The sequence below is a fragment of the Sus scrofa genome, unplaced genomic scaffold (genome assembly GCF_000003025.6).
Source record: "Sus scrofa isolate TJ Tabasco breed Duroc unplaced genomic scaffold, Sscrofa11.1 Contig2403, whole genome shotgun sequence".
Lineage (NCBI taxonomy): Eukaryota > Metazoa > Chordata > Mammalia > Artiodactyla > Suidae > Sus > Sus scrofa.
In genome coordinates this window covers 30,935-45,108 of record NW_018085083.1, presented here as the reverse complement: position 1 = coordinate 45,108, position 14,174 = coordinate 30,935, and the positions used below count along the sequence as shown (strand labels likewise).

General features: G+C 38.9%; 1 pseudogene across 1 annotated transcript in view; it reads left to right on the top strand.

The window, feature by feature from the left end:
* The window catches only part of LOC100153446, a 38,368-nt pseudogene that overhangs the window by 4,136 nt on the left and 20,058 nt on the right, over window positions 1-14,174 (top strand). The window lies entirely within an intron of this gene.

The following is a 14,174-nucleotide window of genomic DNA, read 5'->3' as shown; positions in this document are numbered from 1 at the left end:
TTAGGTAAAACAATAAAAGACACTAAAATAATGCAATCCGTAATTCTTAATTTTATGTAGCTCACAGGACTCGTCTACTTTACATTATTTTCTCCTTTACTTTCCCTTTCTAATGGCTATAACCTAATGCTATTGCATGGCTCTTTGTTCTGCCTCTTAACCCCTAATGTGGGTGTGTTTACAGCTTTTATGGAACTATATTGTTCACTTTTTTTTTTTTTTTTTCCTCATGATACTCTCACTGTTAATTCTCCTTCACCTGGACTTTAAAATGTGGAATTTATGAAGACGCTCGTCTAGGTCTTATCACTCTCAGTTTAGTTTTTCATGTTTGAATACAAAAATAGAAACCGAAACTTAGAAAGTCTCCACTTTTCCACCTATCAATCAATCTCTACTTGTCCTATCATTTTCTTCTACCTCCTATCATAATGAAGAAGGTGTACTTCATTTTACCCGAGTCCATTTCCTCTGTTTGTGTTAAGAACACCCTTCTATTTTTCCTTTTCGAAGACTTTATTCTTAGATTATCCATCCTTTCTCTTCTGATTTATCAGTGTTTCTTTTTCTACCGGATCAGTCCCCTCAGATTACATGCATGTCATACAAATCTTTCAGCTAAGAAATTCATGACCCTCAGTTTTTCCCTTCCTTGTTCACCTTCTGAGGTTTCATCACACAGTCTCCACATCCTTAACACTAGTCATTTTTCATTGCCTTACTGTCCAGTTTCCATCATCACCTCTTCGATCTGCTCTTGTCAACATAATTAAAAATATGTATGTTACTGATACAGTGTACTGCTCCTCCTCATTTTACTCAACTCACAACCGTAGTCAGTAAGGTAAGACACTCTCATCTCCTCTCTTCCTTTGGCCTCTTTGAATCCACTCTCCCTTATTTTTCTCCTCTCTCACTAATTGCCCCTTTTCAGATTCTCTTATTGGCTTACCTTCTGCTTGACCTAAGAACGCATTTGAATCGAATTACCTTCTTTTTCTGTGCTCTCACCTTTAAGTGATTGCAACATTTCCACTTGTTTAAAACACATACTTTGGCCTGGAGAACTGTTATCTCCAATGTAGATATTTTCTTAGACTTCAGTCTTATATTTCCAACAGATGCTTGGCACCTCACTTTAGTATTTAGTATTTCACAGACATGCTTCACATATCTAAAACGTGACCTTCAAATTGTTCTTCAGTAAGCCTTTTGGTACTTCCTGGTGCTCTGTTTCACCACTCCCTTACAAACCTAGGGTATTTCTTTGACTTTTCTCCTTCTCCTAAGAACTTTCCCTGTCTCCTCACATAAGCCTTAGCATGGCCTGTTAATTTTGTCTTTGGAATACCTCTGTCTTCCTTGCTCTTCTTTTGTATCTTCTTCCACCTCTTCATCCAGGCCATCCTTATCTCTTGCCTACATTCCAAAACAACTTGTCTCCTTTTTGTACTGTGTTACTTCCTCAGTCAATTTTACCACATACCACAAAATAATATTCATAGCTTTTAAGTCAATTTACAAGCATTCATGCCCCAAACTACTAAATTTTTATTGCATTTAGAGTAATAACATACAAAACTACACACTTTGTAGTTGTAGGCATGAACCTAGCTTGTCAACCTCAGCCTTGCTCTTTGCCTTGGCAATCCCATACCTTCAGCCGTGCTGGGCTTTCTTCATTTTCTTGAATGTGTCATGTTATTTTTCATCTTGGAGACTTTTTTGGGTGTTTTCCCCACCTTTGGGGGCATGCTCTTAACTCTGTTTCTACGCCGGCTGGCTCCTGTTCTGTGTAAGTGGTCCATAACTCAGTGACAGGCCTCACCAATCATTCAGTTCTGCAAGCAGAAGTCTAGTCTCCTCTTTGAAACCCTCTCCTCTGATATGACCCAGATGGAATCAAGTATCACATTCTTATTTTACATTCTAAATATTTTTTGACTGTGTTCCTTTCCCTGTCCGCTCCTACCATCTGGTCATCCTTTTCTTAAAGACTAACTTCTCTTATTTTGCCTACATTATCATGAGGAAAAGACCACAGCCTCATAACGTAAAGCCAGACTTTATCACAAATACACTGCAGAATGGAAGCAGAGAGACTAATCACAAGGCAGGGGTTGGGAACACCCCGTAGCTGTTTTGTAACATATCAGAATTCAGAATTACATGCTTTCTTTTATGTAAGATTGTACCCAGAGAACTCCTTTAAGGATATCCTGGTGCTTAGCCGGGGAGTAGGGTATCCACACCAATCAGGAAGTGATGGAGACACATGTACAGCAGAGGAGCAGGAGATGAATATTATAGACACAAGCCAGCAAACTTCAGAAAGGATGTTCAAAAGGGATTTTATAGTGGCGTAACAGTATTCCTACAGGGAGCATATTTGAGGTTAAAGAGCTTATCCAGGAGCGTAACACATCAAGAATGTCTATTGAAATTTTAACTATTCGATTACTTGACTAAGAGAACTTCATCTTCTGTTGATTCTGGTGAGGCTGGCTGTAGCAGCATCATTTACTTTAGTCCTTCCTTAAATCATTCCATTCTCTACAGTGCGACCAGAGTGATCTTTTCAAATCAGAAGGCCACTGCCATCGTCACCAGCACCAGCACTTTTTCAAAATCCTATCAATGGATTACCACTCACCTTAGAATAAAAAGACAAACTTATTAATGGGTCTCTTGGACCCATCTGTATCAAAAGCCTCACCTCACAAAACTCCTTTTTTTTTTTTTTTAAAGACAAGTTGTCTTCTTATTTTTGTATGTATTTATTTATTTGTCTTTTGTATTTTTAGGGCCGCATTCATGGCATATGGAGATTCCCAGGCTAGGGGTTGGACAGGAGCTACAGCTGCTGGTCTGCCCCACAGCCATAGCAACGTGGGATCTAAGTCGCATCTGCGACCTACACCACAGCTTGTCCAATGCCAGATCCTTAACCCACTGAGCAAGGCCAGGGATCAAACCGACAACCTCATGGTTACTGGTCGGGTTCCTTAACCACTGAGCCACAACAGGATTCCCAAAATTCCTTCTTACCTTTTTTTTTTTTTCCTTTCCCCTCTAGCCATGCTAACTTTTTAGTTAATCAAGATGGCCAAATCCCTTTATCTCCTCAAGTTCAACTCTAGGAAATTCTGCTTCTTATACTTTGAAGATTCTTTTCTTAATTAACCCCTATTCATCATTCAGTCTTAGGTCAAACGCCACATCGACAAGGACACTTACTCAGGATTAGGTCAAGTCTCCCTATTATTGCCATGACTTTCAATACTTGCCTCTTTAGCTCTCACCATGATACTGTGGGACTGTGTCTATTTTGCTCTTTTTTGAATCCTTTGTCTCAGGACAGGCTCTGGCACATATGCTTTATGATCTCAATAATTCTTTGTAAAATAAATTGAGATCATGAAAGAGAAGAAAAGGAAATATGTGTGTATATATGTAATTTTTTTTGAGGGGAAACTTATTTGTAAAGGAAGGCCTAGCAATAGAGATCTTCCTCCCATTCTCTCTTCAATTCTTCCCCAGTTTAATTAACTTCTGATTACCCTGATATCTCAGGTCATAAATGTCATGGAGTCTCATTGAAGCATAAAAAGTACAAGGGTATCTCAGAGATGTTGCTGATTTAGTTCCAGATCACTGCAATAATGTGAAGACATCAATAAAGCAAGTTACATGCTGTGTGGTTTTTTTTTTTTCAGTGTTCTAGTGCCTCTAAAGGTTAAATTTACAATGCACTATAGTCTGTTAAGCATGCAGTGCCATTATATCTTTCTAATGTGCGTACCTTACTAAAAAAGACCTTATTGGGAAAAGAAGCTCTCATTTGAACCTTCAGTGAGTCATAATCTTTTTCCAGTAGTGGCGTCAAAGATCAGTGATCACAGACTGCCCTAAAGTTTGGGAAATTTTTGAAATATTGCAAGAATTGCCTAAATGTAGCAGAGAGACCAAGTGAGCACATACCATTGGAACGGTGATGCCCTATAGACTTGCTCAATTCAAAGTTGCCCAGACCTTCAGGTTATAAAGAGCACAACAAAACAAGGAGTGTGGTATGCCTATATTTGACAACGTTCCACATCTCTTCTTGGGAGAAACTCTCAGGAAATGAAGTGTAGAAGGAATATACCTCAACATTATAGAAGTCATGTATGTCAAGCCCACAGATAACATCCTACTCAAAGATGAAAAGCTGGAAGTTTTTCCTTTAAACTCAGGAAAACACAGGAATGTCCGTTTTCCTCATTTCTGTTCAGCATGATATCGGAGGCTCTAGACATAAAAAGGCATCAAGGTCAGAGATGAAGAAACAATTTTTTTCCCTGCTTGCAAATGACATGCTCTTATATATGGAAGCTCTTAAGGATGCCACCAAAAATTGGCAAGAAGGCATAAAAATCAGTAAAGTTACAAGATAAAAGACCAACCTGAAAAAATAAACTTGTTTCAATACACTAACAACAAACTATCAGAGAAACTATGAAATAAATTCCATTTGCAACAGCAGCAAAAAGAAAAGAGTACTTAAGAAAAATTTCACCAAGGAGGTGAAAGATCTTTATGCTGAAGACATTGGTGGAAGAAATTGAAGAAGACACAAACAAGCAGAAACAGGTCCCATGTTCTTGAATTGGAATAATCTGCATGCATAAGAATTCCTTATTTCAAACTAAAGTTTGAAACTGCAGTAATCAAAATAGTATGGTATTGGCATAAAAATAAAGCATAGAGCAAAGGAACAGAACAAAGAACTTAGAAACAAACCCTTATGTACATGGTTAAATTATCTTTGCCAAGGAGTCCAGACAATGGAAAAGGATAGTCTCTTCAACAAATTGTACTGGGAAATCTGGATATCCTCATGACAAGAATGCAGTTGGACCCCTGTTTTACAGCACTTGAAAATTTATTTGAAATGGATTTAGGGAGTTCCCATTGTGGCTCAATGGAGATGAATCTGAGTAGCCTCCAGGAGGATGCAGGTTCAATCCCTGGCCTCGCTCTGTGGGGTAAGGATCCGGTGTTGCCCTGAACTGTGGTGTAGGTTTCAGATGGGGCTAAGATCCTCAGTTGCTGTGTAGGCCCACAGCTACAGCTCCGATTCGACCCCTAGCCTACTTACCTCCATAAGCTGCGTGAAAAAGTGAAAAAAAAAAAAAAGAATTTAGGAACTTAAATGTAGAACCTCTCAGGTGTCATCATAAAACTCCTAGAAGAAAATAGGAAAAATCTTTATGACATTGGTCTTTGCAATGTTTCCATGTATAATGCATCAAAAGCACAGGCAAAGAAACCCCCAAATAAACAAGTGGATGACATCACACTAAAAACTGAAAGCTCCCGCAGAGCCAAGAAAGTAGTCGATGTAATTAAAAAGGCAACCTTTATGGAATGGGAGGAAATGCTTGCAAACCATTCTCTGATAAAGGGCTACTATTCAAAATATATAAGGAACTCTTATAACTCGGGAGAAAAACCCCAAAGAATCTGACTTTCAAATGGCAAAGGACCTGAAAGTAGTTTTCAAAGAAGACATACAAATGGCTGACAGATACATGCAAAGATACTCAACATCACTTATCTTCAGGGAAGTGCAAAGCAAAACCATAGGATATCACCTCACGTGTGTTAGGATGTCATTATCCAAAAGACAGGAGATAGCAAGTGTTGACAAAGATGTGGAATAGAAAACCCAAGTCCACAGTGGTTAAGAATGTAAATTGGTACAGCAATTGTGGGAAAGAGTATGGATGTTCCTCCAAAAATTAAAAGTAGAACGACTATCGGACCCAGCAATCCCACTCCGGGGTATATATCCTGAAGGAATGCAATCAATATTTTGAGTTGATATCTTCACCCCCAAGTTCATGGCAACATTACACACAATAGCCAAGACATGGAAGCAACTTAAAGTCTGTCCATAGTGAATGGATAACGATAATGTTATATAGGTGCTGGGAGCCGTTCCTAAAGGTCTGCCTTATTACACAGTCGAGGAGACCAAAGGACACAGACTGCACAGCATGTCTGGAAAAACAACGGTCCTGCTTCTTTTTCTTCTCGGTCTGCTTATGTTGCTTATAATAACTGCAGGAGCTGGGGAATTGCTGCCAAATCAAAACTCCCCCCAAAAAGGCCCAGGAGAGGGTAAACGTTGGGGATTAGTGCTTACTCATAAGCTGCCAGAAATCCCCAAAGTCCCTACATTTCCCCGTTTCTCTATCCTCCTTCCGCTTTGGGGACTGCCCCTCTCTAGTAAAGTCCCCAATAGGATGCTTTCTGATTACCAGTGCTACTTTGAGAACAATATTTTAGGTTTGACAATAGGCCAAGACATAGGCCATTTAACCTCTGTGTGGGAAGTCGTTTTCCCTGCCAGGGAATGATTGATAAATACAATAGGTACTGGGCATTGACACAAGGAAAGCTGGTACAGTTTATACCTAGCAACTAGAAACAGTTGGGAAATATGGGGCTGCTGCAGAAGGCCAACCAATTGTGAACTGATATGTCAGGTCTATCGGCCCAACCCCAAAGAGTGTAAATGTTAGGGCTTCTACTTCTATGAGAATTAAGTAACCTTTGATAATATAGCTTACCTTTGCTAATGAAAAATGGAGCTGAACAAAGAGATTTCTATAGTTAACAAGCTTGCCCTTTTCTGCTCCATAAGAATTAGGTCATGGTTATAGGTACATCCAATACTGAGAAGTCAAGTGGAAAGTACAAGAAGAAGGACCATTGTGAATGTCCCCTTGATACATAAAATCATGAGGACATAGTTGATGGATTGGAAAGTTAAAAAATATCAAAGGATGTATGACACATAATAGCAGGAACTAAAAAATGCGTATAAGCTATGCCTGTACAAGCAATAAACGAGCAGTCACACAAACGCTGGCTCTGTGTCCATTCTTTTGCTGACGCCACGCATCCTTTGGGAAACCCTGGTCCAGCTGGAGCGGGACTTGGAGGGCATTGCGCTGAGTGAAATAAGCCAGAAAAGAGAAACACATAGTCTTTTGTAGTACTTACATGTGGTATCTTTAAAAATGAGTCAAACTGATAGAAACAGCACGTAGAATCTGTAGTTGTCAGGGTCTCGGGGCTGAGGAAACGGAGAGTCATGGGACACAGGGTACAAACCTTCAGTTATAAGTTGACTCTGAGGATCTATTGCACAGTAGGGTGACACTTGAAATTTGCTTAGAAAAGGTCTTAGTAATTGTTAGCAAAGAAAGTTAACTCTGCAAGGTGACGAAGATGTTAACTAACTTGATCGTGGCAAGCATTTCCTAGTGTTTATGTATAGCAACGCATCCCATTGTACATTTTCAATATACACAACTTTATCTGTCACTTATTCCTCAGTAAAGCTAGAAAACAGAGCTGTGGGGAAGTCAAGTATCTTGGCAAAGCTCCATCATGTTTTGAGGATGTTTTGTTTTCTGAAATTTTAATTTTTGTCTTCTTTTCAGGGTCACACCTGTGGTATATGGAAGTTCCTGGGATAGGGATCCAATAGGAGCTGCAGCTGCTGGCCTGTGCCACCGCCACAGCAAAGCCAGATCTGAGCCATGTCTCCGACCTCTGCCCCAGCTCACAGCTCCGCTGAACCGTTTAACCCACTGAGCCAGGCCAGGAACCAAACCCACATCCTCATGGATACTAGTCAGGTTCTTACCCCGGTGAGCACTTTTCAGGATTTTTACATCATAAGATCATTCAACTTTGTGGTGAGCTATACCCCTGGTATGTCAACCAAGTATGCTTAAGACAGCCGAAATGGTGCCACTTGGTCTGGATATAATCAATTGGAAACTTATTTTTACTCTGTTCATAGTGCTTTCTAATACTCTTCTATGCAATAACATGTTACCAGTTTCTTCCTATAGGTGTTTCATTTTATCTGCAGAAGTAATTCTGCCTGTGAATACTGAGTTATGTCTCTTCTTGCAGAAAGCAAAATAGCTATTTGTGTTGAAAAATTATGACGTATGCTTAGACTCATTTATCACTCAAGCCTGAACCAGCAAACATCGTGGTAGAACATGACGGATCACAGAGAATGATTGGGGCATTAGCTCATGCCTTTGCAGAGTCATCTTAATAGTCTGATTATTAGCTTCGTTGGTTATCATTCAGCTTCCAAATAAAGTGCAGCCAGATGCTGGGCCAATATGTCATTATTGCTTCTGAAAAGACACATATGTTTAATAAACCAAATTCCTAAAGAGATTACTTTTTGTGGTATGAAGAGTTAAGTGTGGTGATCTTTCACAAAGGATGAAAAAAAATCTTTAGTTATTTAAACCAAAACTTTTAGAACGTGCACTTTGTTTTTATGAATATGTAAAAACAGATTCCTTCATCTAGTTGAAATCGACTGGAAACAATTTCAGTCTTTATATTCAGGGTTAGTTTAATTAAGTTATTTAACTGAATTTTCCTTCTGTCTTCTTTCCTCTAAAGTCTCTTTCCTTTAGAAATAAAGGGGAAAATAATGTCGATTTATCAGATGCACCTTACCACTTGTTGCAGAGAATTATAAAATTTTAGAAGAAATTGTTCAAGAGTGCCAATAAAAACAATGCTTAAAAAGGGGGGGGGGAATGACATGTTAAAAGACCTTTCAAGATCTTCCACAGGAAGTTGGACAGATGGGCAAATACACAGTCTGCTTGCTCTTTTTGTCCTTGAACATAAGCTCTGGGGAAAAAACAACAACAACCACCACCAAAAAAACGTGTGGCTAAGAGCCAAAACATAACATAATCTGTTTTGGGTAGAAATGGGTGCATTGGAAGTGTGAAGGTACAAAAAGTACACTTACACACGAATAAAAGGTGGTAGCTGTTATTTTCCTGTAACTGCAATTGCAATTCTGCAAGATCCAATTCAGATTTTTGAAACTACTAAGAATATTTTTTGTCATGAAACGATTATATATTTTCATAATCAATTCGAATAAAGGACATTTTTGAATCACCTCTTTGACCTCAGTTTCCTCAGCCATAAAATGAAAATAATACCTAATTTTTTAGCCTGATGTATTAAATGAAATATCATATGTAATATGGTAATCATTGTTTCTAGCTAAATACATACTCCTTCATCTCAGTAAGAATATTTCATATTTTTTAAATTTAAAGTGTAGTTGACTGACAATATTTTGTAATTTCTCCTGTACAGCAAAGTGACTAAGTCATACACATATATACATTTTTTATCCTACTTTGTATCATGGTCTCTTACAGAATCATGGATATTGTTCCCTGTGTATGCAATAGGAACTTTTTTCTTAATCAGTTTTCTCACATTATCTTCCATTGTGTTATATCACAAGTGACTGGATATAGTTCCCTGTGCTATGTAGCAGAACCTCATTTTTTACCCATTCTAAATATAATAGCTTGCACCCTCTAACCCCGAACTGCCGTTCCATCCCACTTTCTACCCTGTACTCTTTGGCAACCACAAGTCTGATCTCCACATCTGTGTGTCTTTTCTGTCCTGTAGATAGGTTCATTTGTGCCATACTATAGGTTCCACATATAAGCGATATCATGTGGTATTGTCTTTCTCTTTTTTTACTTATTTCACTCATTATGATAATCTCTAGTTGTATCCACGTTGCTGTGAATAGCATTATTTTGTTCTCTTTTACAGCTGAGTAGTATTCTCTTGTATATATTTTTAATGCTGAAGTCTGGCAACATGATACTTTCCTAAAGTCTAATTGAAAGAAGAAAGAAAATCACAAAGCATTTGAACTGAAGCAGAAAGTAACATTCACCTCTAATTTGAAATCTTGGCGGGTTCAGCCTGCGTATATTAGCTAAAAGTGGACAGAAAATAATCTGTCTTGAGTTTAGTATTTCCAATTCGGTTCTCGGTCACAGGATCTGTAGGAAGGCCTCTGCCAGAAACCTCAGCCTTAGTGTTGTGTCTTATGACCTTGTGTGTGCTATAGTGCCATAAATAAAGATTAAGTGAATTCTGTTTATTACAGTGAAAGCACATATCAATCAACCCAACCTATACATTTATTAAGTGCATGGCACTGTTTTAGATGCTTTGGAACACGTTACTCACGCCATGAGTATGAGTGTAGTTGGGAAAGCAAAAGAGCACTGCCTGATGCATTAGTAAACATAGTTACTGTTAGGTAAAATACTTAACATTATGCCTAATAAAGTTTAGGTAGGTAAGCTGTTTGACTTCAAAGGAGTAAGATGTTTCCTGTTCTGAAATGGTCTGAGAATGCTTTGTGGCAAATTCAGTAAGTTGCCTAAATAATACTTGCATTTATTTGGAATATCAGTGCTGCGTGAGTGATAGAAAAGACTCTGGAATGAGAATTCAGAGGTTCTATTTGCACCATGGCTCTGATAGTAATTAGTAGTGTGATCCTGGGAAAGACTTTTCCTCGACATGTCTCAGGAACTGGACAAGATGTTATCTAAGGTACTTGAAAGGGCCTGCTTTTTATGGATCTTATTTAACAGATAAGAAATACATTCCTACATCATAGAAGTTGAGCAATAAGACAGTTATCAGAAAGCAAAAATATATTACTTTAGTATCTGGCCTCTGAATTCTCTCATATATAAAATGCTCCTCTTTAAGAAGATATCTTGAAAAGCCATTGGCAGATAGAGTGAGATTTTGAGACAAGACTATAAACATGATTTTCTTGGTCTGTACTAGAAAGAAAGGGATTTTTCCCCCCTATGGAAGGACATAAAATTAGGGACTAAAGAGGGAAAAAGAGTTTGAAAATCCAGTGAAACATTGCAAGATGCCCATGAGAAGATAAACTCATTCCCTCATTCCCTCCCTACCATCCATCAACAGAAATCCTTTTTTTTTTTTTTTCTTAAATTTCTCTTTTTAGGGCTGTACCCAGAGCATATGGAAGTTCCTAGGCTAGGGGTCATATTGGAGCTACAGCTCCTGACCTCCGCCACAGCCACAGCAATTTGCGATCATTAACCCACTGAGTGAGGCCAAGATTGAACCTGCATTCTCATGGATCCTAGTTGGTCTGCTGAGCCATAAAGGGAACTCCCTTCAACAGAGATCTTGATGGCTTTGGGTTTCCAGAATAAGTGGTATGGGAGTTCTTATCAAGTCTTTTTTTTTTTTTTTTTTTTTTCATCTTTTTGCTATTTCTTGGGCCGCTCCCTCGGCATATGGAGGTTCCCAGGCTAGGGGTCCAATCGGAACTGTAGCCACCAGCCTACACCAGAGCCACAGCAACACAGGATCCGAGCCTCGTCTGCAACCTACACCACAGCTCATGGCAATGCCGGATCCTTAACCCACTAAGCAAGGGCAGGGACCGAACCCACAACCTCATGGTTCCTAGTCGGATTCGTTAACCACTGCACCACGACGGGAACTCCAGTTTTATCAAGTCTTATCTAGCTTTCAAAGGTCAGGCAAGCCCTAAATGACATCTTGACCCCATTTTGGGGGCCCTTCTAGGATCATGTGAACTAAGGCTTTGGATTCCATTACATCTTGAATTAAATCACCATTCTCAAACTGAGCCAGCAGTTTGAAATACATGGAACAGAGCAGAATGTGTTGATCCTTAAACAATGGAGTAATTACCACGGTAAAGTTAATTAACACAACTATCACCTAATTAACCTTTTTCTTTTTTGAGTGTGAGAAAATGCTTAAGATTCACTGTCTTAGCAAATTTCAAGTACACGGTATTATTAACCATAGCCACCATACTGTACATTATAGTTCCAGAATTTATTTTCCTTATGACTGAAAGTGTGCACCTTTGGACCAACGCCTTCTCATTTCCCCCACCAACCCCAGCCCTTTGCAACTCTCATTCTACTCTCTGTTTCTGTGAGTTCTGTCGTTTTTTTTTTTTTTTTTTAAACTTCCACACATAGATACAACTTGTTTTCTTTATCCTTTCATACACTGAAGGCCGCTTAGATTATTTCTATATCTTGGCTAAGTAAGTAATGCTTCAATAAACATAAGAGTGCATATATCAATTCAATGTATTGACTTTATTGCTTTTAGGTATATGCCTAGAGGGATTGCTGGTGTTCTATTTTTAAACTTTGGAGGAAGTCCATGCTGTTTTTCATAATGACTATACCAATTCACATTCTTAATAACAGTGTACAAGGGTTCTCTTTTCTCCACATCCTTACAAATATTTGTCATCTCCTGTCTAAAATAGACATTCTAACAGATATGAAGTGATATCTCATTACAGTTTTGATTTACATTCCCCTAATGACAAGTGATGTTCAGTACCTTCTCACATACTTAGGGACCATTCATACACCTTTTTTGAAAAATGTCTGGTTCACATCCTTTGCTCATTTTTTAATTGGGGCATGTATACTTTTTTTGCTATTGAGTTATAGTAGTTCCTTATATACTTTTGGATATGAAACCCTCATCAGATATATAATTGGCAAACATTTTCTTCTGTTATGTAGATTGCCTTTTCATTTTTTCTGTTTGCTATGCAGAAGCCTCATTTATTTTTGCTTTTTTTGGCCTGTGCTTTTGGAGACATGTCCATGAAGTCATTAACAAGACCAGTGTCACTTTTTATCTTGAGTTTTATGCTTTCAGGGCCTACATCCAAGTCTTTAATTTATTTTGAATTATTTTTTGTGATTGCTGTAAGATAGGGGTTCAGTTTCATTCTTTTGCATATAGACATCCAGTTTTCTTAGCACAGTTTCTTGAACAGACTATGACTTTCCTGCTGGGTGTTCTTGGAGTCTTTGTCAAAGGTTGATTGACCAATATTTGTGTGAGTTTATCTCTGGGTTTTCTATTCTGTTGAATTGGTCTGTATGCCTATTTTTATGCCAATACCATACTGTTTTAGTTGCTCTAGCTTTGTAATGTAATTTTAAATTCAGAAGTGAATTTTATTCTTCTTTCTCAAGATTGGTATGGCTATTTAGGGTGTTTGTGCTTCCATACCATAACAGTGGGTCAAAGAAGAAATCAAAAGGGTTATCAAAAATAACTTGAAACAGGAATTCCTATTGTGGCTCAGCAGAAACGAATCTGACTAGCATCCATGAGGACACAGGTTCGAGCCCTGGACTTGCTCAGTGGGTTAAGGATCCATCATTGTCATGAGCTGTGGTATAGATTTCAGATGCAGCTGGGATCTGGCGTTGCTGTGGCTGTTGTGTAGGCCTGCAGCTATAGCTCCAATTCAACCCCTAGCCTGGGAACCTCCATATGCCGCAGGTGTGGCCCTAAAAAGACAAACAAAACAAAACAAAACAAAAAAACAAAACAAAAAAAACCACACACAAACAAAAAACTTGAAACAAACAAAAATAGCAAGGAGTGATACCAGAAACATGGTGGAGAGAAAAATCTATCTTTGTCTCTCCACTTCAATCTACAGATAGTAAAATACAACTCAATAAATCTGCCTCCATCCAACACAGCAGGATGCAGGAGAATTCCACATACCTGTATATCTTTAAGTTGAGAGGATTGGACACACAGATGATGCAAAACAAGGGAATATTGGAGGTGGTGCCTGCAATCCCAGCCCTCTGACCAGGAAACCAGGGCTCACAACTTCAGAAAACAGTGGAAGCAGGGGAAGCAGTACACAGGACTCCAACCTCCTGATCACTACAGTGCCTGTGTCCACAGGTAACCGAGCAGACATGGCAGTGAGGCCTGCAACCCCAAGTTCCAGCCATTGAGGGGCCCACAGCTCCTACCCTCCACAACCTCATGATAAGGAGTGGTGCAGTCTGCAAACCCTACAAAACTGAACACAGTAGAGGGGCCTATGTGACTTACATTCTCCCCCAATTCTCATCCTCTCCACCAGGTCAGAGCCTGTGTCTCAAAGGATAGGGGTACAAGGAAAGAGCAATAAGTGGCAATAAGAGCTCTGACAAAAGAAAGGTGGCAACAACACTGGAGGTATAAGAAGCAACAATGAAGGCACAGAACCACACCTCTAACAGAAAAGCTTGTGGCTCAAGAGTGACAACTTTCAAATATAACCAGAGGCAGCTCAGGTTAGAGCAACCAAAACCTTGTATGATAGAGCCACCTTCTGGAAAACAAAAGAAAGGACTCTAACTTCTAATGTTTAACTTCAAATATACTGACAGAGGAGC